Source organism: Cuculus canorus, chromosome 2, assembly GCF_017976375.1.
Source record: "Cuculus canorus isolate bCucCan1 chromosome 2, bCucCan1.pri, whole genome shotgun sequence".
NCBI classification, from domain to species: Eukaryota; Metazoa; Chordata; class Aves; order Cuculiformes; family Cuculidae; genus Cuculus; species Cuculus canorus.
Genome location: NC_071402.1, coordinates 147,583,058 through 147,607,822, shown reverse-complemented (window position 1 = coordinate 147,607,822; position 24,765 = coordinate 147,583,058). Strand labels below are relative to the sequence as shown.

Sequence of the window (24,765 nt, the reverse complement as noted above, 5' to 3'; positions counted from 1 at the left end):
GTGCTGGTCATTTTCATTCATACCTATAATGCTGTGTATGACTAGAATTATTAGAAGGCTATTTGGATAATTAGCTAACCAGTTGTAGGTATCTAGTTTCACAAATGATAATATGCCTTTTTACTCACCAGTCTCTAATCTAAACTTTTAATAAATTTTTTCTCAATAGTCTATAAACAAAATTGTTCACTTCCTAAATTAACATGCTGGCATTAAAGTAATTGATTTGGCATTTGGTTACTAAGGGATATAAAAATAAAAGCTTGGTAATGGAAAGGAATCTAGTAAAATTGATCCACAATCGCTGAATAGAAACATTTCTTCTATCAGTATTGAACTGCTTTAATTATCTCCTAGCCAAGATCATCAAAAGTTTCAATTTCTACCTCTTTCCTGGGACTAGCTCCTTACAGGGTACTAATATCTGCACTACGCCGTCTCTTTTTTTGATACCCTGTATGGAGTTGTGAAAACTCTTGCCCTCAAATTCGGCTGACAGGTTCTCATCAATCTTGACGCCTGTTCAGGCAAAAAAGAACATATGAAGAAGCAGTCTGAAAGAATTTCTTTAATCTTGACAATCTCTTCTTCTGATTACCAGTCATTATTTCCATCCCTGCTTTACGTTTTCTCTGAAAGCTTCGATATGCATATTTTTTTTTCCTTTGTCTCTCCACTGATTACCCTTTTACTTTCTTATTTTGTCTTTTCATTTTCCTTGTCTCCTCCTAACAGTGCATCACTTTGTTAATTCACCTCTGTTACTACTGTTTTTCCAGTCCTGGACTTGACGTGATGTTGGCCAGTCACCACTATTCACTCACTCCCACTAAAATTTTCCTGCTTTGAATCTTTGCACCTCAGTCTTTTCAAGAGAGACTATCTGTTCGCTTCTGGTGATTCATCAGAGCTTAGTGCTGTAGCTTTGATCTCTGTTGGTCTTCGAGTGTTTCTGTGTTAACAATCAGAAAAATTATGGACTATTTCTATTAGCTGTAACCACAGTGAAAGAACTTGGAGTGCACCCTGTCTAAGCAACTTACCTTGAATTGCAGGAAGAGACAAGTGAACACTGCCTCCTTTGTTAAAAACAGTGAATATCCTGAAAAGACAGGCCACCAGCAGTTCTTGTCCCAGAAGACAGGAAAATGTGGAGAAAGAGAATGTTTTCCTGAATTCCAATGAGCCATTATATCAGACTCCCCTTCACCATGGCCAGGGATTCACTTTCAAGATAAACTAACAGGAGAGATTCTATTTAATAACAGGCAAGTTGTAACAGGGTAAGACATACAACAGGAGAGCGTGTCACAGCTGCTGACTTCTCAGTCTAAACAAAAACAAATTAACTTCTCAGTCTGTTCACTTGTACAAAGAAGGTACCTCAGCACAATATTTGTAAGGCTACCTTGTCTTGACCACTGATGTCACACTACTTGTGGAAAAGAGCTTCAATACCTGACAACAAGTAAATTTTAATTCTGAGCTAACTTAATTCCTTCTTTTTAAAAATCTCTTCCTTACAAGGACAATCCCAACAATTTTTTTATATTATTTATCTCTATCACTGAAAAGGAATCAAGCTAAAAGAGGTGGGAATAAAGCAAACCGTGCCTTTTTTAAAAAATAATTCTGACTTGTGCAGCTTGAGCTGAGAAATTCTCAACAGTGTAAGCAGAAAAAAAAAAAAATCTTTCAGTCAGCAAAAAGAAAGTTAGTACAAAACTGGCTTTTTAGAAAATCCTCTCCCCACTATGGTTTGAAATGGCAAAAAAATCCCATGTATTACTTTTGTACAAGTGTGAAAACTCTGCATCAATATTTTTTAATTTCTTGACAGCACCTCTTCCCTAAAGGATTTCAAATTATAGTTCAACAAATTGCCATAGGAAAAAGCTGAAGGTAGCTTTGTGGAAGAGACTGGAATGCCTGTAGTCTAATTTTACAATATGTGCTGGTATGTAACAGAGACTTTGCTTGAGAGTGTATTTAGAGTCGATATTTTTTATAATTCTATAAAGTGTATCAGAATCAATATGTTGAAGCAAATTTTGCTAGCCTATCAATTTCTGATGAGAACTTACTACATACTGTGCATACTTGGCTAGACTCTAAATTACTCTTCTCTAGCTCTAGAAACAGGACGTAGAGCCAATACAATGGAAAAATAAACAGATTTCCCAGCTGTCTTTGTTAAAAACAGTATGAAGCGTACTGTTCTTGTTTTCATGGTCATCAACAATTGTATGAGGAAATAATCTGAATAATGCCTTATCAAAAAGGATTTTCAGTTCAGTATTGTATAATAAAGCTTGCTTTTCTCCTTCCCTTAGAGTAAGAAATCAAGAGCCAGTTGAAGGGCCATATGGCTTAGAAGCTCTTATTTGTTTAGTTAGCTGATACCACAGACAGGAAATCAACGTATAGGAATTTCACAACCACATTTCCATCTGTTTTATGTGGGTGATGCCATCAAAGAAGCTGACAAGTTTCAGCAGTCCTCCAGCATATGTCAGCTTTTGGTAGTGCTACAGGTCCAAAGTCCATTCTCTCACCTGCCTCAAGCAGCAACAGGAGCTAAAATGATATGATCTCTGTTGAAAGCCTATAGCTAGACAACATGGTTAAGTATGAACTGTCATATTTCTGTTTTTTGCTAAATTTGATAAGATATGCCATCTTTTGTCAGAGGAGTTTTGGTGTAATTAGTACCATCTGAAGTAAACTTCAGTATACAAAGATCAAAACAACATTTTATGTAACATGTTGGCAGGCTGAAAATCTGCTCATCAGGTGCAGTCTCCACTGAGAGTTACTAGTTACTGCAGATTATAAATGGTGCCTTCTGAAATCAAACGTTGTATCTCACATTCCGTTTGTGCTTTGAAGTCATTCCCACTCCCCGTGTCTGGAGGCCGTAAAAGAAAACCATTCTGGTTGGATTTGTGTGTTGTTCAAAAGAATACATCATTTGAAACATTTAGAAATATTATTAGTGACTTTCAAGTCATGGAGACTCTTGTAACTATTCTAGTATTTAGGATTCTTTCTCGGATAAGAGAAAGTCAATCTGCTCTTTCTAATTGCTGTTCTCAAAATACCAGAGAAATGGTCAATTACAAATTCAGCCTCTAAAGAGGAATTTAATCAAGAGAATTTTCATTCTTGTATAAATAATCATCTGAATCTTGCAATTTACATTCAACTGCTTGTGCTTTCAGTTGCATGTCTTAATTAGGATCACTATTGCATCTTGTAGACAGCTAGACTATTAGTATTGTTGGTAGCTTGCCACCATATTTGGCAGCCCAACAGAATCACAAAAACTGAAAATAAGCCTATTAAAATAGTTGGTAAAGCCAACATCCTTTCTGAAAGCTTTAATCTAGGTTTCCATATGCTGTACCTTTGCTGAGGATAAGAATTATTTCTCAACCTACTGCTCTCTTTCCATCTCTCAGTGCATTTTCTCTGAGTATCAGAAGAAGAAATTTTCTTTTTTTACTGTCAGTTTATATTTTTATTATCATTTTCAGATTCTATTGCCTTCCATGTGAGCACTCTTGAGAGGATTAAAGAGAATCCTTTCCTTCCTTTCCTTTCCTTTCCTTTCCTTTCCTTTCCTTTCCTTTCCTTTCCTTTCCTTTCCTTTCCTTTCCTTTCCTTTCCTTTCCTTTCCTTTCCTTTCCTTTCCTTTCCTTTCCTTTCCTTTCCTTTCCTTTCCTTTCCTTTCCTTTCCTTTCCTTTCCTTTCCTTTCCTTTCCTTTCCTTTCCTTTCCTTTCCTTTCCTTTCCTTTCCTTTCCTCACACTGTGTCCATTTAGAGTGTAAACCCCTCTCAATGATTTACTTATTCTATGAGTTTGTGTCTAATCTAATTAGACTGCAGGTTTTCTGGGGATCTAAATATAATATGAATAGAAATAAAGACAACAAATAATAATTATAAACTAACAGAAACTAATTGATTCCTCATTGAACGCATTTACAAAAGATATCAATTACTGATAAAGCACTATTGTCACGTGAGCTTCAGTTGGGAATATCAGAGAGCAAAGATAGTTACAGAGGGAACAAGACAACGTCTTATTTTTGCTAAGAAAGAGAGTCTTAAGGATATCTCCTTATCCATAATACTTACATTCTAAAAGGTATTTCTAACTTTCAGGTTAGAAGAGTATTTTGGGGGAACCTGAAAAAATTAGAAGACAAGAGATTCTTAGGTGATTTGGGTACCTAATTCCTTTAGAAATTTCTGGGTTTTTTTTTTCACCTGAATAAACCTAATAGGTCAAAGAATAACATTTTTTTTTTTAATATAAACCCAAAATCTAACAATGTTGGAAACTCTAAATGAGGCTTCTGCTGTACAAAATCATATGTCTTTTTTAACCTCTGCTACAGACGAAATCTAAAGCACTACACAGACAATATAGTATTTACCAGATTTGATTTTTCTTTTATCTGGTTCTATACTTATTTTCTCTTAAGTGACATCTTTGCAGGCAGTTGATATGTGCGGTGGTTTTATTCCCAGAAGCAAGTGAACTTTTCCTTATTCAAGTGATTTCATATAGTACATTACAGATGCATCAAAATTCACAACAGTAAAAAACATATCCATTTTATCTCAATATGTTTTCACAGTTTCCTATTTGATGCCAGTATTTGTAGTCACTATTGATTGGGATATGTCCCTTCCTTCTTTTTCCTTCGCCTTTCTGATTCCTTTTCCTTTTTCCTTTCTTCCATCTTGCCTTCCCTTCTTCCTCCCTCTCTCCTTGGGGAATATAACAGATAAAAATGCACAAGAAAATGTTTTTTTTAATCAGGCAGTCCATTATTTTCCTGTGATCTGGAGATAAACTATTTCCATATTTTTTTTCTGGAAAACATTTCACAGAGTTTTAAATAGGAGACTCTAAAAAAAAATCCTCTTCTACCTTACAAACGTATAGATAGACCTTTTAAAAGAGAAACAAAAGGTTTTATGGACAACTGAAAATTTTCATTAGTTCCAAAAAGCCCTATCATGCCTGATTAGCCACTAGAAAAATGATTGCAAAAAAAGAATGCTTTGGCTTATACTCTCACTAGTGACTTTTAAGGTCATAAAATATTTCAGCTTTGCTCTGGCATTTAATTACCTGAAAATGCTATTTATTTCTTTTGGCAGTCCAGCACTATACTAATTACCCTTTAATTATAATACAAAACATAAAGGTTCATAGATGCAGAATTTTATTTATTTTCGTATTTGTAATCCATTACATGAAATGGTAATTATAAGAAAAAAAAGATAAATCAAAAGTAAATTCACAACAATTTTTTTCTGTTGAATTCAGAAGAAGAAAAAAAAAGTCTTACCCATTCCATCTGCAGAAATACTATAATTGTCACTGTTTTCACTGCTTATATACAATGAAACAGATGCATATTAGTATTCACAAAACTACTAAATGTCTATAATAGTTTGCCTAAAATAACTCTTTCATGATTAATTATTATTATATCAATAAAAAGAAAGATACTACCTCTTATTAATTTGATTATTTACATGTAACCCCAATCTAAGATGCCAAATTGGGAGCAGAAGTGTCACAAAATCAGGATAAGCTCCTGTTGCAGAGCCACTTTTATTTTCCTTATTTGCTCTGTGTTGTTATTGTGAAGGACGACAGCCATTGGTGTTGGGTCGCAGACCCTCTAGAGCAAACTTTTCCGCACTAGTGGGCCAAAGAATCTTCATGCTGGCAGGAAAAGGCAAAAAATGTTGATATTCCTGTGGTCTTCCAGACCAGAGAGCTGAGGGTGGGGGAACTGGAGGCACAAGTAGGTTCTTGTCCCTCCACATGGCCTTAGGTTATGGGTTAGACCCATCAGAGTAGTAGCAAAGAATGGACTTGAGGTTACTACTAGTGACGCTAAGAAAGGAAACAAATGGCAGGTTAAGAAGAAATCCTTATAAGCAGAGAATCATGAACAGTCAATGCAAAGAGCAAAGAAATACTGTGGCTGGAATCACAGACTTTATAGAAGTGTGAAAATAAATGCCTTTTACGTGATGATTCTTTTATGGTTGGACAGTAAATTATAGCAAACATCATCTATTGCACAGAAACAGCAAATCTTGAACTAATAATTGTGATATCAAAATATGTCTGGACAATTCTACATTCCAACACCCCCCCCCAAAAAAAAATAAAAAGATAAATAGGACAAAAATACCAAGTTGTACACAAGGGAAGAAAAAGAAAGTTTCAGTTCTATAGAATCAAACTTAGACATATTGTTCCGTTTCAGTGTAGGAAGCAATAGACTGATATTTCTAGACAGTCTCCAGAGGTCCCTTCTGACCCCAAGTGGTCTGTGATTTTGTGTGATTGTGTGTGAGCAACCAAATAATGTCTTTCATGGACACTTCAACAGAAGGCTGCCTCAGTGACTTGCAATGGTTTTGGGATTTGCTTTGAAGATGTTTATGGTGATTTTAATATGTAAATTTATATAAATTTATTGCTGTTGGAAATTTTATGCATTTCTGATGGTATTGCTTTTTCCAAAGTCAGGGTGGCTCAACAGTGTTTTCAATATTTCAGAATTGAAAAAAATGAATGCAAAAATTCTTAATGCTTTCGTGGGTGTACAGTAAGCATTTTCTAACACCTGCTGTAGACACAGCGAGAAACTAGAAAACTCAAGATAATTAAATGAGATTAATGTAGTTCCACTACCTCAAAGGAACAAATGGAAGAAATAGGGAAAATTGTACCTTACTGACTTTTCAACACAAAATTGTTACACACTGACTACTGTTAGAATAGAATCAAATGGTCATTTAAAAGTAAAACAAAAACAGAATGGAAAACATAATCTGGTTATTTTTAATGCCAGTATCATAAGGTTAATGTCAGTGGAGGCTGCTGTTTGACTGATGGCTTTTTGTCTTCTAAAGCTGGCAGTATTCCAAACTGTGTCCATGTTGCTGCAGACCCACCCACAGATATGTCATTAAAGTACCAGGATATTAATAGCATCCCAGTAATACCACATCAGCTTCTCTGAACTGGCTCCCTCAGAAGACTGTGAAGCAGACCCTGTCGCCTGCACACCAGCTGGTTCTGGTCCTACAAGTCTCTGCCCATCTGCTTTTTGCCACGTGCTGACCGCTGCATTTGGTTATTTTTTGTGTCTAGACCAGTAGCCAAGGTGGCTCAAATAGGCATGTTTAACATTCCTATAGACTGAGTAATACCCTAATCTTTACACCTGCAAATGGAATTTAGTACATTACAATTACAAATAAAGATTAATATTATCCTGGTGAAAATAAATAGGATCTATTATATAACCGAAATACCATTTTAAGATTTTCATGCTGTAAGACAGAACCACAAAAATAAACATTAATACTACAAAATTTGGACTCTGTGGGTCCCAGAATTATGAAATTAGTGTAATTATATCCCAAACATACTTAGAGTAATACTCTCTAACCATGCAATTAGAACTTGAACTGATCCAATTATGTGATGTAATGGTGTAGAGCAATTATGCATAACAACACAATTATAATGTGTGATTATATCATAGAAATCCTTCTGAAACTTTCAGAAAGAATTGGTCACAGACTGTCAAATTCTTTTTACACTGAAAAAAGCTCATCTCTTTCAGACATCAATTCCAAAATATTTATTACATGTTGCAAGAAAATGATACATTAATGTAAAAAAACCAAAACAAAACAAAATTAAAAAAGGATGAGTCAGAGGACAGAGTAATGTAAATACAGCATTCACTTCAGCAATGCCTAGAGCTATTTATAAAGCACTTTTTAAAAAGATATGAAAGGGATTTTTTACTATGTCTGTTAGAATTTCTGTCCTAGCAGTCTTTCTTACTTTTCATCACAGTATCTCAGCACCCTTCCCAGTAGTTTTTGAGAGCACGTCTATAAAACGAGGCTATATAAAACACAGATAGCCATGAAAGTTCAAGAATTTATATAAAAATATTTTTATAACACAAAAATACTTTTTAGGGCAGGTAGGAATTATATCATTGCTTTTCAAAACAGATTTTCTTCAGCTGAAAGCAAACAATACACATTTACTACAGAAACATTGAAGGTGTTATAGCTCTCTGAAGACATCTGCCAGGTCTTATATTTCTCACTGTGAGAAAAGTCGCAGTTGCTTGTTGAAAAGACGTTCTGTCTTCCCTGGCTAAACAATGAAAGTGATGCCAAGTGGCTCATAATAGCACCATGCTGGTGAGCATGGGGAGGCCTGGAAAATACTGAGGACATAGCCAAGTATTCTTGTTCTAAATCTCAAGGTAATTTCAGACTACCTTTGTAGACATTCCTATAGCTTACTCTTGCATACTTTTAAATTATAGAAATGAAGATGACTGCTACCCTTCCTGTGAATGAACTCCACATCTCTTATTCCTTATTACTTGCAAGAAATGGATTATAATACCAAATCAGCAAAATCTTATAACTCTTCTTTAATAAAACAGCTCAGATGTTCAAAATTTTACTCCAAAAACCGTTGTAAATTATCATCCAATATGGTATTTGTAAACAGTAGGAAAATTTGATTCTAAAGATTCTTCTAAGATGACATTTGTGACTAAATTTGGGATTAATCTGACTAAATTGTGGAGATCTGCTTTGAGTTGATTGTATAGGAGTCCTACCGTTATTTTAGTAGATCAGTGAATATAGTCAATTCTTATCTCACTGAAGTAGATTTTTAAAAAAAACTCAGATGAATCAACGTAGAAGTGTCTGCTCTCATTTTATACAGAATAAATAATTTGACTGTGTACAATACAAATGTGTTTTCTTTCTTTTTGAACAGTGATAATGGGAAAACAACTGGTAAATTTATTATATAAATCATATTTACCGCTGGAAAATGTGATTTGAATGTGTATCAGCTTTTTGCAGCTCGAAGTAGAATCCCTATTTCTGTCTGAATTATCCGAACTTTGATTCTGTAGAAGGCTTTACATTTTGAAAGGTGGTTGAAGGTACAAGCATTGTCACAGACATTATTACCTTTGCTACCCTTGAAGAGAACTATTTCTCTGTAACCCATTTTTAGTTAAGTTGCTGCATTGGTCGAATAATACCAGCAGGCAGGGTTTGAAGGGAGGGATAATACCCTTTATTACACTATCTGATACAGCTAGGAAAAAGCATTGAGGCTTACAGGTTCACAAAGACACTCTGAGCAGGACAGCTTACCTGAATATTTTAAACATATATTTTGTTGTAAAGAAGATTTTTTCTCACCTGGTCTTGTCTTTCTTAGGGTTAATTTAATATATTTTTTCCCTTCCTAGAAATCCTGAATTTTGTTTTGTATTTCTGAATCGGGTAAGTCATTACTTAGATATGCTGAAGATTAAAGTTAAAGCTTGCTATACTGTTAGAAAATACAGTACTTGTGATATACACTAGAGTTCTTTCCTTTCTACTATGTCTATATATCCCTTTTATAAGCATTCATAACAATATGAAAAAAAAATCCTGAACTTCCTTGATGTTTCTAAAGTTTCCTGAAGGAAGACTTCAAAAAGCCATAAAGAAGTTCTTCTATTTTTTAAGTAGTCAGAATTTTTATCAAGATTTACAGGAATTGTGTCTGTAGCTTCCAAAAGTGGGATTTAGCCTGGCACTGGGCACTTCTATAGATCAAGAGCTCTAAGGAATACTGCAAAATTGAAATAAAACTAGGTTTTCTATATGCTTTTGTATTGGGTTATTAAGATGTCTCTTAGTCCTCTCCTTGAAATTAGCTCGTGTTTGTGCTACATTGATAGGACCAGGAAGTTTTCTGAGAACATTACTTTTATGAAACTCCAATACACATAGTAAATGTACAATTCAGAGCAAAGCTGCTTCAAGTAGCATATCATCTAATAAAGAAAACATAGAATATTTATCACAGAAAAATATGAGAGAAAAGAAAGGTTTTTGACACAGAATTTACCTGTTTCATGGTAGTAGGAGGTCTTAGGCATTAGTGTAGTACACATTGTACAAATAGGAAGTCTTGGGAAAAGTTAGTCTTAGGGAAGTTACGGCCTAAGGAAAGAAAAATTTAGAGACTGCAGTGAACAGGGGAGCACTTGGTGGGAAAGAAAAAAAGATAAGGAACTACAAAGTGTAATGGAATTAGAGACACAGGGAGAACAAAAGGGAGGAAGCTCACATGTAATTAAAGCAGAAAGTATTTTGGGAAAAGATTATTGAAAACTATGAGAAAGTTTTACATTTACTATTACAACCTTCTGGAAAGGAATGTGTATAAGTAAGCACTTTTTTTTTTTTTAAAGCTGCCAAAGGAAGATATCTCTAAGTAAACTAGAATAGAAGAGACAACTAAATATAAAATCTAAAGGACAAAAGTCATGCATTTAAATATTTCCCTGGGGTTTGACCAGTATGTAACTAATGTAGGAGGGTGATTAATATTTAAAGACAAATAAAGAGCAATAATCTAAGAAGAAAACATATTGCCATTGGAATAGATCAAGACATACTTCACTTATTTGGTGTTTCTAAGACTTGAGCAGTTATAGTTCTGATCAATGAGGGTGAACTGAGAGTCCAAGAATACGTCACAAAGCCAGGTTAATATTCGCCTGTGATGCAGAATATTCAGACTTGCATTTGTGTTTGGTCATACTTCCTTTTTCTGACAGAAGCAGATAGGACTGTTCTGCTAGATACCGGCTTTGAGTTAAATGTAACATTTTACTTTGAACAAGAGAAATCTTGTTAACAGTGTCCTTTTAGAAAGTTTCTCTTTTGGTGATTAAAAAATTTCTGGTGAAAAGTAATAAAGCATTTTAAAATATTTCCAAGCCATGTTTCATTTCTATTAAGAAAGAGCAGGAAGAAATAAATTAATCAAAAGGAGAAAAACTTAGGACAGACGAGGATCCAATCTGAATTCTTTCAATAGGGAAATGTGAGAGGATATCCATACTGAAATAGCTAATAAAAGGGAACAAAGGAGGGGAAAGCAGAAGGGATAGTGGAGGTGGCTAGCTCTCTGTCTCTTAGAAAGCAGTTACTGACAGCTCCAGCTACAGTCTCCTAAACAGCAGCTGCGGAAGGAGCAGAATAATTCAGAATGACAACATGCCAAAGAAAACTGAGGATGGGGAAAGACTGGTTCTGATGATTAATGAAATAACAATAATATGATTATTGTCCAATCTTGGTACCAAGAAATTTCAACTCTTGCATATAACTTCATTTGTACACAAGGAACAATATGTGTTAAATGGCATTGACTTCCTTTACTGGTTTTCTTAATTAATTAATCTGGCAAATTAATGCACATTTGGTGCATATATAGAGTGCACCAGCACTGACAGCTTTAATTAAATAATCAGATGTTACTTGTGATATAACTACTTAAGATTATTGCTCACAAGAATTTCTTCACTGTCTACAGCTTTGATACCTAGATGAAAGATATAGCCACATCCTACTGGACAGTATCCAGTGAAATGGCAAGAACTTAGCAAGTATGAAGTGATGAATCCCAAGCAAACATTTAGTAAGCTGACCTTTTTAATCTTTCATATTGCTAGTGGTAATAAAATCTAGGCAAGAGGAATTGAATTTAGATATTCTGGGAAAATGTGCCAAGCTCTGCAGGTTCGACTGTTCCAGGATCTCATTTAGCTCTTTTACATTGCAGTGTGGCAGGTTGGAAGAATCATACTGTATATTCTTGATGTCAATTTGGCATGAAACCATCCTTTCAATGAGTCACATTCTGAACAAAAAGTGGGAGATGGGCACAGAAATATTCTCTGATAAAATACTTGGAAGGACAATTACAGTTGATGAAGATGAAGCATTGTTAAGAGTTCACTTTCCTCGGAAATTGAGAGTTCAGGTTTACACTGAAATTTATATTCAAGTCAATGTTATTACTGTAAGGCCAAGAATAAACTTTCAGCTTACATCAAAAACCTATTACTCTACAAATAATTCAGTGGTACTTAAGGACAAATGCTCTCAGAAGAACATACGCAGCTCTGGGTTAAGAACTCAATGGTAAATACTGAACAAATAAAGAAGATTTGGTAACCTTTGCTAGCTGCATATGTAGATGTGTAGAAGTCTCTGGCCTGAAGCCTTAAAAGCCTTGGCACTATTTCTTGCCGATACCTTTTTATGGACAGGAATGACAATAGCCAAGAGCTCTTCAAGAAGCTAACTTATGATACAAAGTCTTCTTTATGGTAAGAAAGTTTCTGCTGTCTTTTGTTTTTTCTGGATGAGTAAAAGGAACTAACTCTGCATATCAGACTGTGTCTGTATAAATATTAAGTGATAGCTCTAGGAACATTTATTCATGATACAGACATAGTCAGATGTAGCTGACTATAATGAATGTTTTCACTGTACAGCTACCTGACTACTTACTTTAGTGGGAAGAAGCCCATTTTCTATTTGTTAAAGTAGTCGTCTAACCTATGGCTGGTCAATCAGGCTTCACATTTTTCTGGAAAATATACTCCTTCCCTCAAAATATAATTCTGCTCCTTACAATGGTTTGGGTCCACAACTTGGGAAGAGAAACCCATGCTCTTCTTGGTTAACCAGCCAACGCAGTCTGCCATCTCACATTTAGTAAAGTGTTTGAGTAAAGCTAGTTTAATATATTAGACAGAGATCACCAAAAATGACACATAAAACATCTGTTTCCAAGCGGCAGTAGGTTTTGATGGGTTACTGCATTATTTCTTCAGTTGCTAGTAATAAGGAGAAAGATGATGAAACTGAAGGAAAATTGTAGAAGAGTGGACTTTCTGAAGATCTAATGCTGTGGATTTAGAGAGAAAACCCAGTGTGTTAGACTGAGATACAGGTGACTTATGTAGGCATTTCTCTTAAAGATAAGTGAATCATGTCTTAAAAACTCCTACTCCACTGACTATAAAGGGAATTCAGGAGTCTGGCTCAGTCCTAGATGTTTACAATACAGCTGTCTATGCCATAGTTTAGCCAGCATTACAGCCTAGTGCTACTAGGAGGATGAACTTCGTTATTGGAAGCTGTCAATTGGAACTGCGACAGTCTGAATTTGGAGTAGTGCAATCTTTTTTTCAGAAAATCCTTAACTGCAATTCCCTCATTCTATTTCTCAACCATATTATACATAACTATCAATGACCATCTGTTTCAAGTAATGCAAAGACCCTGCGCCAGGGAAGCTTGCTTGATTGCAATTTTAACAAGATTTTGACTTGAATCTGTATGAAGTGTATGATCTAAATAACAGCAATGGAGATAACGTAGCGCTTTTGTTTAAAAGAAACCATGACCACTTGCAGATAAACCAGACTGAAGGCTATGGCTGTCAAATCACATGATGTCTCCAAATAACATGAGTTTGCAGGGATTCTCTGGTGCTTGAAAAAACACCTGAAGAATTCTCAACTGGTGGCTTTTCATTTGCTCTTAGTTAAGACACAAAGGGGATTTTTTTTGAGTGATTTAACTGGCTGATCTTTTTAACAGAACAATGCTTGATTCTTGCATAGGTAATAGATGATAAATAAATAAGTCAACTCAACATCCATTGTAATGCCTGGAATGTTTTATTGGTGATACCTGAACATTTTCTGAAAAGTAAGTGGATTTGATTACCTAGAGCTTATATCAGGGAGGAAACATAACAAAATATTTATTATATTTAAAGCCAAATTTATTGACTGAAAAAGGGTTATTTATGAAAACATGGAGAAAAGAAAGTAAATATCTTCTGGCTACAGTCAGGAACGTACGTACCGTGTTTGTAAGTTGGCAAGTGGCACTTTGAAAGACAAAATGAGTGGTTAGCATGATCTCTTTTGTGCTTTCATGTCTTTTCCTGAATCCTTGAACACTAAAGAAAAAAAAAATATAAATCTGCATGTTAAAATCAAATATAACCATTCTGCTATGGTTAATAGATGAATAAGAGCACTAAGCAGCAATATGTTGATTTTCAAGGTAACATTTTTTAAATATCTTATTCGTAAAGAGTGTTGGTTTAGTTTAACCAAAGACAGTTAAAAAAAATATAATTATGGTGTCTAGTAGATTAAATTTGAGCAAAAACACTGAAAGAGGAATATATTACTCTTTGTCGTTTTCCAAAATTATTTTCAAATATTTTTTCCTGTAATAATTTTTTAAATTTTCTTCCATAATGTCTATCATTACTGTGATATCAAGGTGATTGTATGTTGTTATTATTTTATTTCAAATGTAAATTATTTACTATAATGATCTCTCAGGCAGCTATTGCTAATTTTCATAAATATTTCCCATGATTAATTTAAATGATCAGATCAGTACTTAGAAGACAACTAGTTATGGAAAACAGAACAGTTATTTTACTAATTTAACCACTAACTGCTGTGAGCAATTTAAGAGTGCATGCTTTCAGGATAGAACCACATTGAGTCACCAAGGGAAATTATGCATTTGTATGAATAAAATGGCAACTATTATCTCACTGATAGCATTTCTATTTCTAATTATGCTCTAATTATCCTTAAAACATTTGACTTCTCTTAGTAATTTCTAAGATTTTTTTTTATTACTACTATTCTATTGTCTTATGATAAAAATCTGTGTCATTTGCCACAAGGAGTTGACTATGTATGAGGAAAATTTAATTTTCTTCGGCTATCTTTATTCTTGAAATGCTGAAGGTATATAAGAATGAAACAATATAAAATTAAGGACTGCTCTAATCCATCCCAGAAAGAAGAGGCTATGATTCTTCTTGTCTTCTCCAAGGGAGAAAAAAAAGGAGGGAGGAATTATAGAAAGAAAAACCCCATAATTAAATTCTGTGTAACAATTTATTTCTGAATTACTCTGTGAAAGTTAAAGGGCAACACTGTATTACAGTAATAGAGTTAACTATGTTATATGGTTTTCAAAATGCTCTTAAGCTATATGCATCATTTGGATGTTAATGTAATATTAATTCCCATTTTAAGGGATTTTTTCATATACATGCTCTCCCACTTATAGTCATTGCAAACTCAGAAATCCAGGTAAAATATAAGCCATTCAATCTAATTCAGATCTCTGTAGACAGTCCTTTTGATCTCACCTATGCTTTGCTCACTTTTCTTTATCTACTAAGGGCATTTCCAATACAATCATTTGTTAAATTTTATAAAATCACAGTTCAAATAAAGAAAAAAAAGGTTTTAGAGGGCACTGATTTTGTGGTATAGAAAAAAGCATTCATTACATGTGTCTCAAAACAATCAGCGTATCTGATGAATAATATTGCTGCCTTGAGCAAGGGTGATCCTAGGTCTAAACCTCCAAACCTGGCATTTCCGAACATCCCTCTCCTTAAATTACCACATATTGACTGCAACATGACCGTTATCCATACATGTCTCACAATAAGCTGCCAGCTCTTTTCCATACAGAGTTTAAAATTCCTCTTACAGTACATGACAGAGAGAAAGTTGTTGTACTTTCTGTGCCTATGGTGGTGTGATTCTGTAAGGTGCAGCAACTTCTACATCTGCTGGTTTGATCTTTAGCACTTTGCTTTTCAGCTAAACTTGTTTCACAGCAACTGGTTGTGCTTTTTAGGACCCAAAGGAATAGTAGATCTATCATGTAGAAAATAAACAGAATGTTTTGTAGCATGGTAGGAAAGGTAAAATACAAAGGACAAGGGATTGCAAATGGATGGTGTGAAATGGATCACTGGGAGTAAGAGGACTAGGAAATCCAAAGGTTTTGGACAATTTAGAGACCACTGTCCTTATCAGCTTGTACTGCTTGTCAGTGCCCAGCACTAACCCTAAACTAACAACAGTATGCTCTTACAACGCACCCAAGTTTAGAATCACATTACTGAGGGAAAAGTAAAACATCAATATTAAAGAGTAGAATAATTCAGTAAAATTAAAACTTCCTACCATTCCTTTTGTCCCTAAATATGAAATTTCTCCTGCTGTTGTGATGATCTTGGTCTACTGCAAGGATTTCTCAGTATGAATTAAAAGATTTATTTTTCTATAGTCTCTTGATCTTTTTGAATGGGAATTTTTTATTGCCTAATATTCACCCTAGCTCTAGAGCAAAATCAAGACTAGCCTTCAGTTTTATAACATGTTTATGACTATTAAAGACTTTTTCAATCAATTCATTAGTTATTCACACCACCTAGTACGATGGGCTTTACAGAATATTGATGAGAAGAAAGCAGTTAGTGGGAACAGATCCTCTGAGTAACACCTTAAATTAGCAGAGGAGAGGCAGCCTTTAACAGCACAGCTTATAATTCATTGTTTCAATTTGATTTCAGGGTTTTTTAATATCTTTCTTGCTACACATTCACTGTGATGAACACACAAGTGGAAGATCTTCTCGTTCTCTCAAAGTAGTTTCTATTCTCATTAGAATGAATGGTAAAACGAACAATTAATTTAGTAATCATAAAAACAGCTCCAGAAATTAATCTTGCAATCAATTTTGATGGGTGGTATGGAATAGGGCTGTGAGTTTTTTCAGTCTAATTCTTTTAATGCGGAATTAATCCATCATATCAAAGTGATGCTATGTGTTTGTTTTATGCACATACAATCTTTTTAATTTCTTTTTATGTTAAACTGAAAGGTATATTTAAAGCTTTTGTTTCATCTAACTTAGCCTGATTCAGCAGAACATTTTGGCAGGTGCATAACTTTGAAGAGTTGAGTACTGCTTTTTATAGTCAAATGAATTCCCATACCTTAAAAAATATGGGTGAACTGAGATACTTACATGATCTAACGTGGAAGAGTTTAGTCTTCAAGAAAAGTCATTAGTATTTTTCTAAGCAGGCAAAATAAAAACAAGACAGGAGAGCAAAATTTTATAAACTAAAATTAAAACCTCACCACTAATTAGCTGATTTGTGCCAATCTTGCTTTGTTTTCTACTTTTGCTGCTGCAATCTGCTGCCAGAAAATACTGCACTATCCACATGAAGAAGTGTGAGAACATAGAGGGCTGAAGTCCCACACTTGGAAATTCTTTATGCATTAGGAAGGCCATCTTCTTCAGGAACCCAGGAGAATATTTTATTTATCGTTACTCCAAGGAGAACACACATATTACAATGAGAGTCTTTGCTTCCAGGAGAGAATGTGCTCACGATCTTACAAATACAGAGTGAGTCTGCTGTTCAAAGGTTAAACAGACAACTGGGAGAAAACAAAGAGTATAGAGCCTTCAAAAAAGACATGACCCAGTTAAGATAAAAGAGAAAGTGATCAACTGCTTATTAATGATACGATCATTTGCGCAGGACAGAGGTTTCAGTCTCCAGTCTTGAGCATCCACAGGAGCTAAAGCTGCTCAGCACCACAGAGAAGCCCTTAGGCCATTGCAGAGCACATTTGCCAAACACAGACATTATCTCAACTTTGCTAATCTAATTAAAGACGTTCTCTTACACAAAACAATGTGAAGCTGGAAAAACCTGAAACACTGAACCCTGTTTTGAAAGAGCTGCACTCTTTACAAATGCTTGCTTAGTACAGATGATAGCTGCTTGATCCAAGGCTTTCCCATTTGTAGAATTTTATTATCTGCCTGCTGCAACTCACTCTCCTATGAGGGCAGTATGGGAAGAGGCAACCCACTTTCTGAGAACAATGCAAATGCAACCAGTTTCACAATGAAACTCATTATTGTGACATCAGGAGTCATTTAGGAAATCTCACCTCTCTAGTCTAGCTACTCTGAACACTAGGTAGAAATATCTGTTCTTGCTTTATTTTCAGAACTAGCCCTTTAGACTACACTTGACTGAGTTCAGTGGAAAAGGCCTGGCCAGATTAATTTCAAGATCACTGTCCATGTTTTATACAAAACCAGGGGGCTGGAATATTCCTCTTTCCATTTGGAAGGGGAATGGCAGTGTTCTTGTTAGCCCAAACAAGTCCAAATACACACACCAGACAAACGTCTTCAATGTTAACCTGCTCATAAGACTGGAGTAAGGAAGAAAAATTAAGAGTGATTTCATGAAGCCGGAGATGAAAGAATTTAATTAGTCTGTAGCATAGTAGGAGATATTCTCATGGGAAAGGAGATGATCTTAGAGTTGATCCCACCTAGAGAGACATGAGCTTTTGAACTAAGGACAAATGAGATAATACATAAACTATTTCATTGCTATATTGATGGATATTTTGAAGTCCTCTCTAAGGCACAAACCTCTTTTCATCAGTACGTATGGAACCAAGGATTCCAGTTCAGACCTGTCGATTCTGCTGCTGTAGTCTTTTCTCTGCTTGTGGGTTGCCAAAGTTAATGCTCAAGCTATATTTAGTCTCAGCTTTAAGTGCTTAAATCAGGTGCCTGATCTAGAAGCATAGTCATCTTCTATTTATTCCATTGTCAGTGGTGAAAAACATGTACCTTCCCACACAATGGTGACAAAGGACCTACCACAGACATCTGAGTTCCTTATCTCAAGTTTTGTGGGATCATGGGATTCATCTCACCTAGGTTAAGACATCTAGCTTTGGATATCTATTAGTTAGGTATCTGAAACTAATTCAGTTAATGTAAGCTCCTTTTATAGTCCAAAAATGCAAATGTATGGAGGATGTATGCCCCAGTTAGGTGCCTATTTTAAAATAGACTTATAGAAACATCTGTTTTATCCTTTGAATCTCAATGGTCTCTTAAGTAATTTCCTGAGATTCAGATGTTTAAGTTTTAGATGCCCAAGTCTGAGGAGATGACTCACACCTTGTGTTGAGAAGCCTCCATTAGCAGTTAGTCATACTCCGAATCTAGTGAGTGACTATTTCACCTTGAGTCATGCTTATGTTCTTTTTCTCAGAACAGGAGATCTTTCTTAACACATGTTCTCTGACTTCATAAATTTTTCCATTTCCCTTTTAATGTCCATAATCTTCTCAAGGACACTCACTGAAGGGTATTTTGCTGCTTTTCTTTGGGTATTCTGTATTCAATGTTAGAATCACACAGAATCACAGAATCACAGAATCACAAGGTTGGAAAGGACCCATTGGATCATCAAGTCCAACCATTCCTAACACTCCCTAAACCATGTCCCTAAGCACTTCAACCACTTAGGGTCTACATATATGTCAATGTCTATTTGATCAGAAACAGTGTGGCCGGCAGGACCAGGGAAGTGATTCTCCCCCTGTACTCTGCACTGGTAGGGCTGAACCTTGAACACTGTGTTTAGTTTTGGGCCACTCACTGCAAGAAAGACATTGAGGGCCTGGAGCATGTCCAGAGAAGAGCAACAAAAGTGGTGAGGGGTCTGGAAAACAAGTCTTATGAGGAGCGACTGAGGGAACTGGTTGTTTAGCCTGGAGAAGAGAAGACTGAGGGGAGACCTTATTGCTCTATATAACTATCTAAAAGGAGGTTGCAGAGAGGTGGGCGTTGGTCTCTTCTCCCAAGTGATAGATGATAGGACTAGAGGGAATGGTGTCAAGCTGCGTCAGGGGAAGTTTAGATTGGACATTAGGAAAAATTTCTTCTCAGAAGGTTTATCAAGCACTGGAAGAGGCTGTCCAGGGAGGTTGTTGAGTCACCATCCCTGGAGGTGTTTAAAAAGTGGGTAGAGGAGGTGCTTGAGGATGTGATTTAGTAGTAGACAGCTAAGGTTGGAGTTGGTGATCTCTAAGGTCTTTCCCAAACTAATGATTCTGTGATCCTGTCTTTGATGTCTTTGAGGTTGATGTTAAAAAATGTAATATTCCTTTCTCCTGTGACTCCTGCATCCCAATCCTTACCTTGTTTGTTGGCTCAGGTACAGGTAAAATGATTGCTAGTAATGTCACTTCGAAGTATACAGAGAAAGACAGAAAGAGACTCTTCATGAGAAATAAACTATTCTCCCTGAAATGAGGAAAACATATGACCTGTGGTCCTTGAGAGGATGTTTGGAACATGTCAGATGTGCTGAAGTAGCTTCATAGTGCTGGAGGTGGTGTGTTATTGGAATTAAGCAGCAGAGTCTTGTCCAGACACGGAGGCAGGCTTGAAGACTCTGAGTAGTATCTGTGAACAGCATCACTGCAGGACAAGACACAGTGAGTTATGCCCTCTTTACATCAGAATCTGTCCCCTTCTGAAAGACTTTCAGTTCTTACTCAGTTGCAAAGACAGCAGGACCTGATTGTCAGTAATCTTCTTGTTCATTTATGTCTTTGTATTTATAACCATTTTGTGTGGTGTTCAGTACTCCCAGGAGCCATGGCCCTTGCCTTTGAGTCCAAGAGAAGGGAAGGGGATTCAAAAATATGCTGAAATCTTCACATATGAAAAAGTGTGAATGAAGAAGAAGGGTGATGGAGACAAAGAGGACAGATGGCAATATTTTTTTTATATCTACCCTTCTTTTCATCACCTAATTAACTTAATACATAACTTGCCAAGAGATTCTGAAAACTTGCAAGGGCAATGTGGATCAATGAGATAGATATACATGTAAAAGTGAGGGTTAGACTGGAAAAGCATAAAATTTGGCTAATTTACAGCATTATTCACAAGACTGAAGAAATATGATACTACTAGCATAACATATATTTCAACTACATACCTAAAATGAAAGTGCTTTTAAAGTGTAAAATGACTCCTCTCACTTCTTTTTCTTCCTCTCGACACACCAAATTTATTCACAAGTCATACATTTTTGATGAATGGGAGTTATGTTAGAGAGAAGATATTGTTTGTTATGTTATTTATACACTAATGAACCAAATGGAGAAACTTGCATGACTAGCAGTAGATATGAATGTGATAATAGAGGAAAAGTAGATGAGCTCACCAAAATAAGGTGAGGAAGAAGCTTAAGAAGACATTCTAAATAAAAGAAATAAAACCAAATCCAATAACAACAAAACAAGAAAAGATTGTATGACTCTTAAATTATGCAGCTAACTGCAATCAAATAAATGATGACAAGGTGCACTTGCAGCCCAGAAGGCCAAGTCTGTTCTGGGCTGCATCAAAAGAAGCATGGCCAGCAGGTCCAGGGAAATGATTCTGCCCCTCTATTCCTCTCTTGTGACACCTCATCTGGAATACTGTGCCCTGTTCTGGAATCCTCAACGTAAGAAGGAGATGGAGCTGTTGGAACGAATCCAGAGGAGGGCTACAAAGATGATCGGAGGACTGGAGTACCTTTCCTACAAGGACAGGCTGAGAGTGTTGGTCCTGTTCAACCTGGAGAAGAGAAGGTTCAGAGGAGATCTTATAGTGACCTTCCAGTACCTGAAGGGGCCCTACAGGAAAGCTGGAGAGGGACTATTCATAAAGGCTTGTGGGGGTAGGACCAGGGGAATGGGTATAAACTGGAGAGGGGCAGATTTAGACTGGACATTAAGAAGAATTTCTTCATCATGAGAGTGGTGAGACACTGGAACAGGTTGCCCAGGGAGGTTGTGGATGCCCCACCCCTGGAGGTGTTCAAGGCCAGGTTGGATGGGGCCTTGGGCAGCCTGATTTAGTGGGATGTGTCCCTGTCCATGGCAGGGGAGTTGGAACTGGGTGATCTTTAAGATCCCTTCCAACCCAAACTATACCATGATATTATGATACTATGACATAGATGTCATAAACCAGGTTAGGTCAATATTCATTCAAGGATGGCAAAAAGGTTGGAATTCTGCTATAGCTTCCTTAATTCTTCCTGTTACTCTTTTATATATAGACATATCTGTGATGAGATGACTCTATCATGAACAACTTTATTTACTTAAAATAGTTACCTATTAAAATGATTGACTATGCTAAATTAGAGAACAAATTATAATGTTAAAAGTAGATCCAACACATTTCTTGCTGTGGTAGTTCACAGATTTCTCCACCATACAGTCACCGAGAAATTAGAAGGGTTAGGGCTTACTAGAACTATAGTTCTAGTAAGGAGCAGGGTCATATAAAAGAGAGCCTCTTGGAGAAATAAAAAACTTGTAATTTAAAAGCATGAATTGTCTGTGTTTAAATGTTTGAAACACTAAACACAATATAAGTCAGTAAACAATATTTTCAATATTAAGAGACTGAAAAACTAAAGATAACTCACTGATATGATAAAAGAATAGAGACTATACGAAGATGAAAACATTAAAAAGGCTGCTGGAAAATCTAGCGGGAAATCAGAAAAGGTAGTTACATATTAAAGATCTTGGAAACAGTAAGATAATGTAATAATGTCTATTATCTGCATTAGATCTTGCGAAGAAATTAACACAAATGATAAAGGGATCTCAAACCACAGAATTTAACCAGAAGGCCGTAGTGGAATTGACAATGCAGTAAGAGTAAGACAAAAGCTCATGTTAGCTTCAAAAGTATCTTTATCTCAGACAAGGATACAGATCATTGATTAGATGGCCTATGGAGATGTGCAAACCAAGACAGAAAATACTGTTACCTGAACAATGCCAAAATGTGGAAGCTGTGTTGATAAAGATATAATTCTGGGAATGATCCTTGTCCCTCAAAGTATGCGCTGAAGTGTTGCTTGTGTTTACATAGTTCAGAATTACTTAATCCAGAGCAGACTGACTATATCCATATTTCATAATACTTCATTTAAACTGTTTCTGGGGCATATCTGGCAGCTTTAAAACATATGTTTTGTTTTTCTTTTTGATCACAGAGCATAAATGGCATCAATGCTGTGCTATGATAGAACTTTTATACCATGCTGTTGAGGGGATGTGACAGATGCCCTGGGCACTGGTATAAGTTTACATAGTATATGTAGGAGAGGGTTATATGAAGATCAAAGGTGTTTTAGAATAAATGACTATGAGACAAAACATTTCTGAGGTAGCCAAGGCTGGCACAGTCCATGTTGCCTATAACAACCCTCCCTCCTCTGAGCTACATCCAGAACTTCATCTGGCTTTCATCTTGAAACAAGATATTATTTTGAACTGTACAGAAACGCCAACCCATATATGCGGGTAATAAGAGAGTCAGTTAATTGGCCATATGAATATGTTCAGATGATTGTATGTACATAGATTAATGGGACTGGTAACACCCGTGTCCGAATGCAAGAAGAAATTGAAACAGTATAGTAAATTGCAAGTCTGAAAGAAAATGGGTTTAATGTTTCTATAAAATATTTAGAGTAGAAACATATCTATCCCTTCAAAATAATTATTATTAGGTATGTTCAAGAAAGTAAGCAAGAAAAACAGCAGAAAAATGAAAGACTTTGCATGCAATATTAAATAGCAAAAAATGTTATTAGAAGTAGTTGGCTTGTCCACTGCTGATGACGTATGATCTAAAGGCATCAGTAAGCCTTTAATGAAATGTGATCATGCACAAACAATTGTGTAGGTACTATCTATCAGGTAAGGATCTGCCAAAGAAATAGAGGAAAAGGTAACCAAACCACTGCCAAAATCTTTCATGCATTACCAGGCACTGCCACAGCCACATTTAGAAGATATTGCAACAAGGGACTACAAGAATGATTAAAGTGGAAGACCTGTTTTACAAAGGGAAATTAAAAGAGAATGATTTCTTCTTTTAAGAAGAATAAAAGTCAAGGCAAATTGATGTTCATAAATACTCCAAGGATATAAATGCCAGGTTTATAGAGGACTTACTTAAAGTCAGTGTTTGGACATGTTTAAATTAGCCTAACCGGGCCCTGGCATAGAAACTAAAGGATCCTAATTTTCTAAAGCATGAGATCTTTCTTAGTCACCCCGTAAGAAGAATCCCAACTAGTTTCAGCATCCTGGAAAATGGAATATATGACACAATTTCCTGATACAGCTGTATCAGGATATGGACCTTATAATCTTTTCCTATCTCTTTTAATCCTATTTCTTATTATTTTAATTTAAGGATAAAGAATAACGGGTTTTGGGTTGGGTTTTTTTACACAGTGACTACAAAGATTTTAGGTAGACAGATGCAATAAATTTTGAAATACAGAGTAAGGTTACAATGCAGATGATGTGATTAATGAGCCAATTTTCCATTTATCATTAACATCATAAGCAGATTTGCAGCAATATATATCACATAGACTTAGATAGCATAAACATATAGAATGTGCATAATATTGCCAGACATTATTTCAATAAATTTGATCATCTGAAACATTGCTGTTTATATTTGGAGAGAAACTGATAGAGTAATATGCAGTGTTAAAAAAGAGGATGGAGAGAGATATTATCATGGCAGAAATGATGAATTTGAAAAAGAACATAACTTTTTTGCTAATTTACGGTTCAGTCACTTCTTTTAAAATAATTTGGAAATTTTCAGGAATCTAGATATATCCTTCAAAAGCTAAATCATATGTTTTATCTTTCATTTTCTGGTTCCTGTTACACAATATATCCTCATGTTGAAGTAATATTACACACAACACATTTTTCCTTCCATTTTTATATATGTAAATAGAAGAGCGATTAATTTTTATGACTTCTTCTTGATATTTTACTAAAAAGGAATTAGATTAAAATTATATCAGTCTTCTCTTCCCCCAAAAAATTTTTCACACAGTTTCTAGCATAGATAAGATTAGATTTTGTACTCACTTCATGCTTCTGGAAGAAAGAGGCTAGGAAGAGTCCTTACTTTTCATCTACATTTCCATATCAATAATCTGGTCCAGTTCCCACCAAAGTGAATGTACCAATGTCAATTTAGCTATTTATCTTAAAGGCAGAAGAATCTGCT

General features: G+C 35.5%; 1 long non-coding RNA gene across 1 annotated transcript in view; it reads right to left on the bottom strand.

The window, feature by feature from the left end:
• Nucleotides 1–10,006: 10,006 nt before the first annotated feature.
• The window catches only part of LOC128851441 (uncharacterized), a 30,533-nt gene continuing 15,774 nt past the window's right edge, over nt 10,007–24,765 (bottom strand). The window contains exons 2-3 of the long non-coding RNA XR_008448827.1: nt 13,831–13,927; nt 10,007–10,098 (exon numbers count right to left, since the gene is read on the bottom strand). This is a non-coding gene — a long non-coding RNA (uncharacterized LOC128851441). The remainder of the gene's footprint in view (nt 10,099–13,830; nt 13,928–24,765) is intronic.